Below are 15512 nucleotides of genomic sequence, written 5' to 3' on the forward strand. Positions count from 1 at the left end.
GCGGAAGTGAATCATAGAGTGGGGGAGGGGGCGAAAATCCTGGGAGCCTTGAAGAATGTGTGGAAGTCGAGAACATTATCTCGGAAAGCAAAAATGGGTATGTTTGAAGGAATAGTGGTTCCAACAATGTTGTATGGTTGCGAGGCGTGGGCTATCGATAGAGTTGTGCGCAGGAGGATGGATGTGCTGGAAATGAGATGTTTGAGGACAATGTGTGGTGTAAGGTGGTTTGATCGAGTAAGTAATGTAAGGGTGAGAGAGATGTGTGGAAATAAAAAGAGCATGGTTGAGAGAGCCGAAGAGGGTGTTTTGAAATGGTTTGGGCACATGGAGAGAATGAGTGAGGAAAGATTGACCAAGAGGATATATGTGTCGAAGGTGGAGGGAACGAGGAGAAGTGGGAGACCAAATTGGAGGTGGAAAGATGGAGTGAAAAAGATTTTGTGTGATCGGGGCCTGAACATGCAGGAGGGTGAAAGGAGGGCAAGTAGTAGAGTGAATTGGATCGATGTGGTGTACCGGGGTTGACGTGCTGTCAGTGGATTGAATCAGGGCACGTGAAGCGTCTGGGGTAAACTATGGAAAGTTGTGTGGGGCCTGGATGTGGAAAGGGAGCTGTGGTTTCGGGCATTATTGCATGACAGCTAGAGACTGAGTGTGAACGAATGGGGCCTTTGTTGTCTTTTCCTAGTGCTACCTCGCACACATGAGTGGGGAGGGGGATGGTATTCCATGCGTGGCGAGGTGGCGATGGGAATGAATAAAGGCAGACAGTGTGAATTGTGTGCATGGGTATATATGTATGTGTCTGTGTGTGTATACATATGTGTACATTGAGATGTATAGGTGTGTATATTTGCGTGTGTGGACGTGTATGTATATACATTGTGTATGGGGTGGGTTGGGCCATTTGTTTCGTCTGTTTCCTTGCGCCACCTCGCAGACGCGGGAGACAGCGACAAAGTAAAATTAAAAAAAAATAATAATAATAATAATATATATATATATATATATATATATATATATATATATATATATATATATATATATATATACATATAATTTTATGTTATTATTATATATAATCACCATTTCCTGCATCAGCAACACAGCACCAGGATACAGTCGAAGAATCGCCCATCTACTCATGTACATATATATACATATACACCCACATACGAACATATATATATATACATGCATATACGTAGGCATTACATACACATGTACATATTCATACTTGCTTGCCTTCATTCATTTCTGTCGCTACCCTGCCCCACAGGAAAGCTGCATCGCTATCCCCTGCATCTGTGAGGTAGCACCATGAAAGCAAGACAAAAGAAGGCCACATTCGTTTACACTCGTTCTTTAGCTGTCATGTGTAATGCACCGAAACCACAGCTCCCTATCTACATCCACTCCCCACAGACCTTTCCATGGTTTACCCTACATGCTTCACATGCCCTGGTTCAGTCCACTGACAGCAAGTTGACCCCGGTATACCACAATGTTCCAATTCAATCTATTCCTTGCACGCCTCACAGCTTCCTGTACGTTTAGGCCCCAATCACTCAAAATTTTTTTCCCAGGGTTGTCATGCCAGAGAAAGGCAATTTTTAGATAACTTAGCAATAACTTTTTCACGAAGAATTATGTCTACCTCTAACTCAAGCCATCTCATTAGCGATATTTTCCTGCTGAAAGTATAAAAGTTATTTCAAATATTAAAAAAGACTAATGTCTAGTATAATAACATTCTATATCTGATGTCAATGATGGTTATGAACTACAGAACAGATTTCAACAGAAGCAGCCTTTTACAGACTTCATTTTTCAATGGTAATTATTTTGCTATACATAACATTTGGATAATATTATTCTTTGATTATCGCATTTTGTTATCAAAAATTTGTGGAATCCTTTTCATTTGTTTATTTTCCTCCTCTCTCTGGTAGAATATATAAGGTAAAAAGGGAGAAAAATGGTTAGTATAGAAGGAATGAAAACACTTCTAGAAGCCAACAAGCACTATGAAAACCTTGTCTAACTTTCCCTAGAAACAGACATTCACCATATTTACAATGCAATACAAAGAATATGTGACAATGTGATCTCATTTCAATCTACCAACAGGAAGGTTTAGTCACATGAATTCCCTTATATTAGACTTCTGTCTATTGCAGACGATATGATACTAATTAATGTAAAAAGTAGGTCAAACACTTCTAGAAATCATGAGTAACATTGAAAATCTCACATTCATTACCCTGGTAGAAGACAATTTTGTTATATGGTAAATGTAATGATCTTATTTTGTTCTACCTGCTGAGAGGTGTGGTTAATGTGTTGGAGCGAATCTAACTAAAAACAAACCAAATGCAGCAAACACTCACACTATGTGGCAAAAGAAAGCAGGTAAAAATATCATTGGTGTATCTTAATACTAAAAAATGTGGTATAGATAAGTCTCAGCTGGTAAGGGAACTTGCTGGCAAGTCTCAGTTGTTAAGAGAAGTTGCTAAGTTCTTACGCATTTTTTCGTTGATGTCTTAAAGTAATTCAACTACTCGTCGTAAGTTAATTAGCCCCAATTTGACCTAAATTTCATAGCCCTCCCTACTCTAAACATATCTCTTGTCACTTTAAAAAAAAAGTTTATCAAAGCATTTTCCTCAAAGAACTTTTCACTTCTATTTCCATATCCATTGCCCAGCGAATCTATGAACAGTAATAAGACGACACAATTAAATAATTGTAGAAATATGTTAAATGATTGCCAAAATATGTTAATCATTAACATCCACGAAATATGAATGAAACTTTTCTCCTTCACAGTTGAGCATTGGCAATAATACTTTACACTATAATACTTATCTTCTTCCTGCATATATTCTCACGTATCGAAACTTACCAATCTTATACTTTAATATGTCTTTTCATATAAATGGCACAGCATAACAATAAAATCCTATCTATCCACTCAAGTACCCTAATTTCTTTGTCAAAGTAAATTTCCAAATTTCTCGTATAACAATGCAGAGATTACTAGCTTATACAATTACCGAGTAACTACAGGTGGAACTACTTCCAACGAACACATGCACGAAATTTATTCATCTTCCAATCCCAAATGCCGTCATAACTTCAGAGGTTTCTAAGAGCTTCACTCAGTTATTGTATTTACAACTCCCAACACCATAACAATAAAGATACATTTAATGGATGCGTCCATCACCTTGAAATGCTTATTCCATCAACACAACCTGAAGAAACACCTCATCGTTCCACGAGTCCGAAATGAGCACATGCACGGAAGTAGCATGTAAACACAGCTGACAACATGTCCGAATTTTGAATTGGCCTTAACTTCATTTGCTATACAATATATCGACCACATTCTTATTGACACTTTTGAAGATGCTTTATGAAAAAGAAACAGATGACTAATTTAATAATCTTAGTTGTACTGAAGGATGTTTCAAATCTAATGGACGCAATGATTAACTGATAACGTCATTAGTGATGACGAACGAACAGTGTTTTTAGGTGAATACCTGTAATCACACATCAAGGAATGGGGTACTTTTGCTTTTGAAAACATGTTACAGTAATTTAGATTTATCCATTTCATGAAGATATCTCGTGATTTTATCTCTAACACTCAAGAAATCATGTTCACTGTATCTATTAGTTCTATATGGATGCTTTAGTCACCTAATCATGTTCAATATCAGAGGAAATGATCAATAATACTAAGCCTGTTCATAGTGAATATTTCACAGATTTACAGAAACCAATGCTGAAGTCAGATTGTTACTTTAGACTCAGTTTTAGCATTTGTATCTATTTATATTATCCGAGTTATATGTATTTCTATTTATTTTTTTCTTTCATTATTACCCTAATACCCTACCAATCTATGAAAGGGTGCTGACGTTTCCATGGAGCCCTTTTAAAGGCTTCCGTAACCCAAGACGGCACAACTTCCATAAGCAGGGAAATGCAGTTAAAAGTGACTTTTCTCTCGCGGTGTCACCTCTTGTAGTCGGAAACCGGTAACACCAACTGCGTTTATATATATGATAGAGGATGTGTGGATCACGTGTTTGCTTTGAAGAATGTATGCGAGAAATGCTTAGAAAAACAAATGGATTTGTATGTAGCATTTATGAACCTGGAGAAGACATATGTTACAGTTGATAGAGATGCTTAGTGGAAGGTTTTAAGAGTATATAGTGTGGGAGGTAAGTTGTTAGCAGTGAAAAGATTTTACCAAGGATGTAAGGCATGTGTACGAGTAGGAAGAGAGGAGAGTGATTGGTTCCCAGTGAATGTTGGTCTTCGGCAGGAGTGTGTGTGATGTACCCAATAGACGGATGTCTTGAGAACCTCACGATCTTGGATGCGATCATCGGTCGTGCGCGGGCACATGCTCACGGTGTGCATCCGGCATTCCTCGACATGGCCAAAGCATTCGATAGTGTTAATCATAGCACTATCGAGCGGGCCATGTCGCGGAAGGGCATCCCAGCCCCCGTCAGGGAATATATCATGTCGACGTATGACCTAGCCTTCACTTACATCGAAGGCAGCGACGAGATGTCGGAGAAGTAAGCATGACTCGTGGGATCAAACAGGGTGACCCATTATCACCAATTCTCTTCAACCTTGTGATTGACGAGGGGATCGCAAGGGTGAAGGAGACTGGCGTAGGGGTTAGGTTGGGTGACCAAAAGGTATCATCACCGGCGTTTGCCGATGATTTGGTTCTGGTAGCGCAAACGCCCACTGGCTTGCAGCAGGAAATGAACGTGATGGCCGGGACCCTCGCGGGGGGTGGAATTCAAGTCAATCTAGGGAAATGTCGTACCCACAGCATGGAGGTCGACGGGAAGCGTAAGACTTGGTACGTCAATAAAAATAGGACGTCCAGGTCTTGGGCAGCGCGGTCGGATCCATGAGTGCTGAGGACGAGTATAAGTACCTCGACGTTCTTGTCGGAGCTGGGGGTCGGCGAAAGTCCTACGGCGCTCTGCTAGAAGGGGCTCCACAACATCACCAGAGCCCCTGTAAAACCTCAACAGCGGATTGCGTTGCTTGTGGGACATCTGGTGCCCAAGCTCTTGCATCGACTGGTGTTGGGGGAAGTGTATAAGACACAATCAGCACGCATGGACAGGCAAGTGCGAGTGGCGGTTCGCCGCTGGCTGTGCCTAGCCCATGATGTGCCTTGAGCATACTTCCACTCGGCAGCTGGAGATGGTGGGGTGGGTATACCGGACTTTGTCTCGACCGTCCGGCTAAATAAACAAGCGCGGTTCGAAAAATTACTCACCTCGACCGACCCGGTGATTCATGTGGCTGTCCGCAAGCTGCAGCGCTGGACTGGACCCGCATGCATTTCTGGTCGGCAGGCGGGTAATAAAACCGAACGTCTAACACGTATGGAGGGCCAATCTGGTCAGCACCGTTGACGGAGCGGGTCTCGCTCCATCTGCTGCCGTGCCTCAGGTTAGCAGATGGGTGAATAGCGGGAACTGTTTCCTGTCCGGTTCTGATTACGTGAAGGCCGTCCAAGTGAGGATAAGCGCCTTGCCCACCCCTGCCAGGGCGTCCAGAGGCCGGCCCGAAATAAACGGCCTCTGTGACACCTGTCAGAAGCCGGGTGCACTCGGGCACATCGCACAGATGTGCCCCCGTACCCATGGCGGGAGGGTAAAGAGGCACGACAACATCAGTGTCTATTTGGCCGGACAATTGAGGCAGAGGGGTTACGAGGTGCCCTGCGAGCCGCGTATTCCGGTTGTGGGGTCCTTTCGGAAGCCGGACATCTTGGCTTCCAAAGGTAAAGAAGCCTACATAATTGATACTCAGGTCTCTGGGGTCCATTTCGAGTTTTCAGCGGCACACCAGCATAAGTGCAGCTACTACGGCACCCTGGAAGTCTTACAAGGCGTACGGGATCTCACCGGAAAGGGCACCGTGCATGTAACATCTGCCACATTGAATTGGCGTGGCGCATGGTGCCAAGAAAGTGCGAGTGCTCTCGTAGGGTTAGGGCTGACGTACCAGGACCTTGAGGTGTGCTCCATCAAAGCCCTAACCTGGACCCACTCCCTTCACAGGATGTGGTCCAAGAGTACAGGTTAGCAATCGGAGCCTGCCTTGTCCATCTGGTGTCGGCCACCGGGCAGGCGAAGGTCATCTGCCTCTTTGTTGGTTTGGGGTGTGCGGGATTAGGCTATTCTCCCGTGGCTCCAAGGGATGGTACCAGTTCCTGAGGTCGGGTTGTCGGACGGACGGTGGACGCCTTGGCGGGATTGCCCATTGCTTCCGTGCGACAGGCCGTACTGGAAGGTGAGCGGTGCTGGAAGGTCGCTGTGTCTTTTAAGTCGGTAAGGTCAAGGTCGAACCATCATCTAACTGCCACCTCTCAACTTACTTCTACCTATGCTTTCAGCAGTCTGATCTTAAATCTTCCTCTTATAGTGTCCATACACTCCTTCCCTCAATTAACAACTTCTTTCACTATCAACACGTAGCTAGGTCGCTTACCGACAACCACCCCTGTTTTGAGTTTTAATTACAAAAGAAAAGCACAGTTTTAGAAGTAGTTAGACTTTACTGCACGGCCCAATCACTAATTGGGAATCTTTGAAGATATTGATTAATTTGGTTATGGATGGGGTGATTAGGGAGGTAAATGCAAGAGTTTTGGAGAGAGGGGCGAGTATGCAGTCTGTTGTGGAGAGAGGGCCAGGGAAGTGAGTCAGTTGTTGTTCGCCGATGATACAGCTACAGTGGCTGATTCGTGTGAGAAACTGTAGAGGTTGGTGACTTAGTTTGGAAAAGTGTGTAAAAGGAGAAAGTTGAGAGTAAATGTGAATAAGAAAAAGGTTATTAGGTTTAGAAGGGTTGAGAGACAAGTTAAGTGGGATGTAAGTTTAAAGGGAGAAAAAAAATGGAGAAAGTGAAGTGTTTTAGATATCTGAGAGTGGACTTAGCAGCGAATGTAACCATGGAAGTGGAAGTGAGTCAGGGTAGGAGAGAGAGCGATAAAGTGTGGAAAGAGAGAACGTGATCTCGGAGAGCGAAAATGGGTACGTCTGAAGGAACAGAAGTTCTAACAATATCATATGGTTGCGAGGCATGGGCTATAGACAGGGACGTACTGAGGAATGTGGATATGTGGAAATAAGATGTTTGAGGACAATATGCGGTGTGAGGTGGTTTGATCGCGTAAAAAACAATAATGTAAGAGAGATGTGTGGTAATATAAAGATTGTGGATGAGAGAGCACAAGAATTGTTTACATGTTTTGGACATATGGAGAGAATGAGTGAGAAAAAGCTGACAAAGATGATTTATGTCATAGGTGGAGGGAAGAAGAAGCGGGAGACCAAATTGGAGGTGGAAGGATGGAGTGAAAAAGATTTCGAGCGATCGGTGCCTGAACATGCAGGAGGGTAAAAGGCGTGCAAGGAATAGATTGAACAGGAACGATGTGGTATATCGAGCTTGACTTGCTGTCAATGGACTGAACTAGGGCATGTGAAATGTCTGGGGTAAACCATAGAAAGGTCTGTGGGGCCTGGATGTGGATAGGGAGCTGTGGATTCGGTGCATTACACATGACAGCTAGAGACTGAGTGTGAACAAATGTGGCTCTTTTTGTCTGTTTTCTTAGCGCTACCTCGCTGACGCAGGGGGTGACAATGGTTTCCTGTGGGGTGGGGTGGCGCCGCAAATGAACGAAGGAATGCGAGTATGAATAAATACATGGGTATTTCTGTATACGGCTATGTATATGTATATGTATAAATGCTGAAATGTATATGTATGTATAAGTACGTGTGTGAGCTTGTATGTATATATGTGCATATGAGAGGATGGGTCTTTCTTCATTTGCTTCTTGGCGCAACGCCGCTAACCCGGGAAACAGCGATTAAGTATGATAAATAAGATAAATTACACACACACACACACACACACACACACATATATATATATATATATATATATATATATATATATATATATATATATATATATATATATATTGTTTTTTTGTCAAGTGATGGGCATTGTGCGGACAAAACACTCAAATCAAAGGCCATCGCGAGCAAGAGAGATACAGTGAGAGAAAAAGAAACAGATATCAACTGAGGTCTGCAGGTGTTTACAGAAAAGGCAGGAAGACTATAATAAGAGGAAATGATGAAAGGAGGAACAACCTACCCTCGTCTCCTCCTACTCGCACACAAGCCTCACTCTTTTGATAAAAACTTCTTATTGAATTATGTATATTTCCTCGCGCATCAAATATTCGTAAAACCTTCCACAAAGCATCTCTATCAACCTTATCATCCACTTTCTCTAGATTTATAAATGTACATACAAATCCTTGATTCCCTAAGTATTTCTCGCAGATATTTCTAAAGCAAACATCCGATCCACACATGCTTTCCCCACTCCTTAAGCCACATCATTCCTACCCTAGTATGATGGTCTGTGCATGCTTTCACCCTCTTAATCACTAGTCGTCCTTACAACTTACCAAGGGCACTCAGTAACCTCGTACCACTGTGATTCGTATGTATATTCACTTTTCTCGCCTTTATACATTTGCACTCCACAGGCATTTCGCCAATTCTCAGCCACCTCACCTTGAGCCAAACAATCACTGGAAATCCTAATTAACTAACAGCGTTATCACCTTTCTTGAGAAAATCAATAGCAATCCCATCCACTCCAGCCATCAGTCCTTCAAGTATGCCTCTGCGAAATATAGTGTCGTTTGACTTCTATTTCTAAATCTTCATGTCTAAAAGGTTCCAATTACGATCAAAAGTCCTCATACAGTCCAGGACTTTGATCAAAATGCAAACAAGACTATAAGATATAGAAGAATTACGAAAATACTTTTTTTTTGATAGGTAAGGTTCCTCTGCTAGAAAAAAGTAAGTGTAACAAGCTACAAAACCTAGTGGTGTGCAGTGAGATACCGTGCAAACATTACAGAAGCCTACCCTTGCGTTGCCACACAGCAATCATGTGACGTTTTGGTTTGCTGAGCAGCACAATAATCTGGGGCTGACACGGAAGTAATACCTAAATAAGAGGGAAGGGAAAGAGGTAGAGAAATCAGGTCAAGATTTGAGGAATTGTTTTAGATCCGACTCTGCGAGGTAACTGTGTCGAGTTAGGAAAGCCCAAGATGTTAGATTTAATTCCTTTGTATTGTCGGAGCAAGTGTTTGGAAGACAAGAATGTCTGGCATAATGAAAGATGTCCCAGAGCAGACTTGTAAATCTAGAATAATTGTTTTGGTGATATGTATGTCTGTTGTATTAAATGATGGAACTTACAGCGTCATCATGGGGGATGGTAAGTTGTGAGGCGTTTTAGAAAGAGAAACGGGAAGAAATTGGGTTTTAGAGTCGTAAAGATTTACCAGACGACATCTGCCTCACTCCAATCCAAGCCCATGGTCGTGGAAGACCTTCAAAGATCTCTAATTGAACTTCACAGTTTCATGGAGCCTACCGGCTATTCAAGACTTTCTACATTGCAACGATGAGAGTGATGTACTGAAAATGCGTAGACGTAACAAATACTATCGTTGCTGCATTACTATACAGCAGGTACTGTAAAAGCCAGAGAGCCAGTAAAGCGCCTATGATTAACTTGGTGCCAGCTTGCACACTGCATGAGGGGCGTTCGACCCGTCGCTGCTTTGATACCATAAGTGGACAGTTCTTACAACACGTCCTTCTCCTTAAAGTTTCTAAATGGTAAGATACTGTGTATCAAACACAGCACACAACTTACAGCAGTTACATCCAGACGGAAGCTCAGATGCAAACAACTTGTGGCGCGCACCATCTAGCACGAACAATACAGCTGTGAACAACAAATGTTCCTCATCTAGCAATAAAGATGATTCAAAATCATACATTTCAGGTTCGGACGGGTTCAAAACAAGCTACTACTGGGACCGAACTGTCGTTTAGAGCTTCACATCACCAAAATGCAACAGTCATTCTTCCAACTCATCAAAGTTACATCACATAGAAAAATAATCGGAAACCATGAACAAGAAAAGGTTTTACGTTTCCGAAGTTCTGTTATGAAATCCTCTATCATTGTGATCTGACAGTCTTAAAATATGCTTAGAGAAATCAATAATGCACAGATGCAGCTAACAGCTTCATGACAGTATAATGAAAAGAAATGGAGAAAATTACATCAATTTCTTATTTAGGAAAATTAGTAATAATGGGCAGGCTGACAGACTGCATAATATATTGTGTATTGTTGCATCAACGAGAAATAATAATGACATTAAATTTCAGTGCGTCAGAGGATTTTCATTCGTATATCAGTCAATGTCATGCCACAGAAACCTAACAAATTCACAGTGGATCTGTATGTTTAACGTATGTATCATGTATGTTTAACGTATATATATATATATATAATGTACGTCTAACGTATGTATCAACGAACGTGAATGAACGACCATCCAGCTGCCGATGGCCATTAGATCCAGTAACATACATACATTCATTTGATATATTATGCAAAATTATGTAATTCTACATTGTGTTACTCGTGAATTAGAATAATTAGAATGAGTTATCAGTAACTGAATGGCACTCTGGGGAATATATATATCCCAGAACAAATGCTGCAGTGAGAATAGTATGGCCGCCACTAACCCTCAGAAGGTAAACCATAAGAGGAAATTACGGTAAAGATTTCATCAAGTAGGATTACCTATAGACAATGACTTTGGCAGTGCGCTAATCTCTTTTACGATCTAATGTGTGTGTGCATGAATGTATGGATTTATTTTCTAGAATTCAAGAAACTGTCCACTGCATTCGGGTAGGTTTGATAGTCTACCCATCAGGAATACAAAGGAAGAAAAAGGAATTCAAACAGCAACAGAGACTAGGTTCTTTCGAGGCTGTTTGTGATTGTGGAAGACATCGGAAACTCACGGAACAGAATGGCAGAAGTCAAAAGGTAAATGGATAATTCAGAGAGAACAAATAACCTGCAAATTGTCATCTTCACGATGGAACTACATGTGAACTTGAAACGAGTCACTAAAGTCTATCCTCAAACGTTGCTTTTGCACTTAACTCATTTATAATTGCACCGGATCAATACTTTCAAATAAGTGAATACTTCCAATACGAAACGACTGTGCTCAACGCATGCGGTGAGGTTAATACATACTAACAATGAAGTTTTCTCTTACTGGATCTCTTACCTGCACGAGTTTACTTTATTTTCACAATAGCTTACAGTATTTACAGCATTAGCTTTTTGTAGCATATCATCACAAAGTTATTCACTTCATCAAATGCCGCCAGTCCTTGAAAGGGGCATCACAGATTCAACAACAACGATATATATATTTCTCATAGTGTTTATTACAGTAAGATTATGTAACCTTTGCAGACGAGGAAAGACACATCCACTCATATATATATATATATACATACACGATCATACACGCATATATATATATATATATATATATATATATATATATATATATATATATATATATATATATATATATATATATATATATAGAGTGGAGAATGGAAAAAGGTGAGAACAAAGGAGGTAAGGGGAGTGGGGGAGGAATGGGATGCATTTAGGGAAGCAGTGATGGCTTGCACAAAAGATGCTTGTGGCATGAGAAGCATGGGAGGTGGGCAGATTAGAAAGGGTAGTGAGTGGTGGGATGAAGGAGTAAGATTATTAGTGAAAGAGAAGAGAGAGGCATTTGGACGATTTTTGCAGGGAAATAATGCAAATGAGTGGGAGATGTATAAAAGAAAGAGGCAGGAGGTCAAGAGAAAGGTGCAAGAGGTGAAAAAGAAGGCAAATGAGAGTTGGGGTGAGAGAGTATCATTAAATTTAAGGGAGAATAAAAAGATGTTTTGGAAGGAGGTAAATAAAGTGGGCAAGACAAGGGAACAAATGGGAACTTCAGTGAAGGGGGGTAATGGGGAGGTGATAACAAGTTGTGGTGATGTGAGAAGGAGGTGGAGTGAGTATTTTGAAGGTTTGTTGAATGTGTCTGATGATAGAGTGGCAGATATAGAGTGTTTTGGTCGAGGTGGTGTGCAAATTGAGAGGGTTAGGGGAAATGATTTGGTAAATAGAGAAGAGGTAGTAAAAGCTTTGCGGAAGATGAAAGCCGGCAAGGCAGCGGGTTTGGATGGTATTGCAGTGGACTTTAGTAAAAAGGGGGATGACTGTATTGCTGACTGGTTAGTAAGTTTACTTACTGTATGTATGACTCATGGTGAGGTGCCTGAGGATTGGCGGAATGCGTGCATAGTGCCATTGTACAAAGGCAAAGGGGACAAAAGGTGAGTGCTCAAATTACAGAGGTTTAAGTTTGTTGAGTATTCCTGGGAAATTATATGGGAGAATATTGATTGAGAGGGTGAACGCATGTACAGAGCATCAGATTGGGGAAGAGCAGTGTGGTTTCAGAAGTGGTAGAGGATGTGTGGATCAGGTGTTTGCTTTGAAGAATGTATGTGAGAAATGCTTAGAAAAGCAAATGGATCTGTATGTAGCATTTATGGATCTGGAGAAGGCATATGACAGAGTGGATAGAGATGCTCTGTGGAAGGTATTAAGAATATATGGTGTGAGAGGCAAGTTGTTAGAAGCAGTGAAAAGTTTTTATCGAGGATGTAAGGCATGTGCACATGTAGGAAGAGAGGAAAGTGATTGGTTCTCAGTGAATGTAGGTTTGCGGGAGGGGTGTGTGATGTCTCCATGGTTGTTTAATTTGTTTATGGATGGGGTTGTTAGGGAGGTGAATGCAAGAGTTTTGGAAAGAGGGGCAAGTGTGCAGTCTGTTGTGGATGAGGGAGCTTGGGAAGTGAGTCAGTTGTTGTTCGCTGATGATACAGCGCTGGTGGCTGATTCATGTGAGAAACTGCAGAAGCTGGTGACTGAGTTTGGTAAAGTGTGTGAAAGAAGAAAGTTGAGAGTAAATGTGAATAAGAGTAAGGTTATCAGGTACAGTAGGGTTGAGGGTCAAGTCAATTGGGAGGCAAGTTTGAATGGAAAAAAAAAACTGGAGGAAGTGAAGTGTTTTAGATATCTGGGAGCGGATTTGGCAGCAGATGGAACCATGGAAGCGGAAGTGAATCATAGGGTGGGGGAGGGGGCGAAAATTCTCGGAGCCTTGAAGAATGTGTGAAAGTCGAGAACATTATCTCGGAAAGCAAAAATGGGTATGTTTGAATGAATAGTGGTTCCAACAATGTTGTATGGTTGCGAGGCGTGAGCTATGGATTTAGTTGTGCGCAGGAGGGTGGATGTGCTGGAAATGAGATGTTTGAGGACAATATGTGGTGTGAGGTGGTTTGATTAAGTAATAATAGGGTAAGAGAGATGTGTGGTAATAAAAAGCGTGTGGTTGAGAGAGCAGAAGAGGGTGTTTTGAAATGGTTTGGTCACATGGAGAGAATGAGTGAGGAAAGATTGACCAAGAGGATATATGTGTCAGAGGTGGAGGGAACGAGGAGGAGTGGGAGACCAAATTGGAGGTGAAAAGATGCAGTGAAAAAGATTTTGAGTGATCGGGGCCTGAACATGCAGGAGGGTGAAAGGCGTGCAAGGGATAGAGTGAATTGGAGCGATGTGGTGTACCAGGGTTGACATGCTGTCAATGGATTGAACTAGGGCATGTGAAGCGTCTGAGGTAAACCATGGAAAGTTGTGTGGGGCCTGGATGTGGAAAGGGAGCTGTGGTTTCGGTGCATTATTACATGGCAGCTAGAGACTGAGTGTGAACGAATGGGGCCTTTGTTGTCTTTTCCTAGCGCTACCTCGCACACATGAGGGGGGAGGGGGTTGTTATTTCATGCGTGGCGAGATGGCGATGGGAATGAATAGAGGCAGACAGTATGAATTATGTACATGTGTATATATGTATATGTCTGTGTGTGTATATATATGTATACGTTGAGATGTATAGGTATGTATATTTGCGTGTGTAGACGTGTATGTATATACATGTGTATGTCGGTGGGTTGGCCATTCTTTCGTCTGTTCCCTTGCGCTACCTCGCTAACGCGGGAGACAGCGACAAAGCAAAATAAAAAAAAATAATATATATATCAACATGTACATACACACACACACACACACACACACACACACACACACGCAAGGAAACATACGAAAGAATGGCCCACCCCACCCACATACACGTCCACACACGCACATATATATATATATATATATATATATATATATATATATATATATATATATATATATATATATATATATATATATATTCTTTTCTTTTAAACTATTCGCCATTTCCCGCGTTAGCGAGGTAGCGTTAGGAACAGAGGACTGGGCCTTTTTTGGAATATCCTCCTTCTTTTGGAAAATTAAAAAAAAAAAAAAAGAGAGGGGAGGATTTCCAGCCCCCGCTCCCTCCCCTTTTAGTCGCCTTCTACGACACGCAGGGAATACGTGGGAAGTATTCTTAATCCCCTATCCCCAGGGATAATATATATATATATATATATATATATATATATATATATATATATATATATATATATATATATATATATATATACACACACACACACAGATATATACATATATACACAGACATATACATATATACACATGTACATAATTCATACTGTCTGCCTTTATTCATTCTCGTCGCCACCCCGCCGCACATGAAGTGATAACCCCCTACCCCCGCATGTGCGCGAGGTAGCGCTAGGAAAAGACAACAAAGGCCACATTCGTTCACACTCAGTCTCTAGCTGTCATGTAATAATGCACCGAAACCACAGCTCCCTTTCCACATCCAGGCCCCACAAAACTTTCCATTGTTTTCCTCAGACGCTTCATATGACCTGGTTCAATCACATCGTTCCAATTCACTCTATTCCTTGCACGCCTTTCACCCTTCTGCATGTTCAGGCCCCGATCACTCAAAATCTTTTTCACTCTATCTTTCCACCTCCAATTTGGCCTCCCACTTCTCCTCATTCCCTCCACCTCTGACACATATATCCTCTTGGTCAATCTTTCCTCACTCATTCTCTCCATGTGACCAAACCATTTCAAAACACCGTCTTCTGCTCTCTCAACCACATTCTTTTTATTACAACATATCTCTCTTACCCTTACATTACTTACTCGATCAAACCACCTCACACCACATATTGTCCTCAAACATCTCATTTCCAGCACATTCACCCTCCTGCGCACAACTCTATCTATAGCCCACGCCTAGCAACCATATAAAATTGTTGGAACCACTATTCCTTCAAACATATCCATTTTTGCTTTCCAAGATAACGTTCTTGACTTCCTTACATTTTTCAACGCTCCCAGAACTTTCGCCCCCTCCCCCACCCTATGATTTACTTCCGCTTCCATGGTTTCATCCGCTGCCAAATCCACTCCCAGGTACCTTAAACACTTCA

General features: G+C 41.7%; 1 protein-coding gene across 6 annotated transcripts in view; it reads right to left on the reverse strand.

Annotated features, from left to right (window-relative positions):
* The window catches only part of LOC139756393 (uncharacterized), a 620019-nt gene that overhangs the window by 571019 nt on the left and 33488 nt on the right, over positions 1 to 15512 (reverse strand). For 3 of the 6 annotated variants that reach the window (XM_071675803.1, XM_071675802.1, XM_071675798.1), the window contains exon 1: positions 3236 to 3370. The exons of 1 other annotated variant lie outside the window; for it this stretch is intronic. The gene's annotated coding sequence lies outside the window, so the exon portion shown is untranslated. Of the gene's footprint in view, positions 1 to 3062; positions 3210 to 3235; positions 3371 to 15512 lie in introns of those variants that run through there. 2 more of the 6 variants (XM_071675801.1, XM_071675799.1) reach the window with 2 other exon arrangements.

The sequence above is a fragment of the Panulirus ornatus genome, chromosome 21 (assembly GCF_036320965.1).
Source record: "Panulirus ornatus isolate Po-2019 chromosome 21, ASM3632096v1, whole genome shotgun sequence".
Taxonomy (NCBI): domain Eukaryota; kingdom Metazoa; phylum Arthropoda; class Malacostraca; order Decapoda; family Palinuridae; genus Panulirus; species Panulirus ornatus.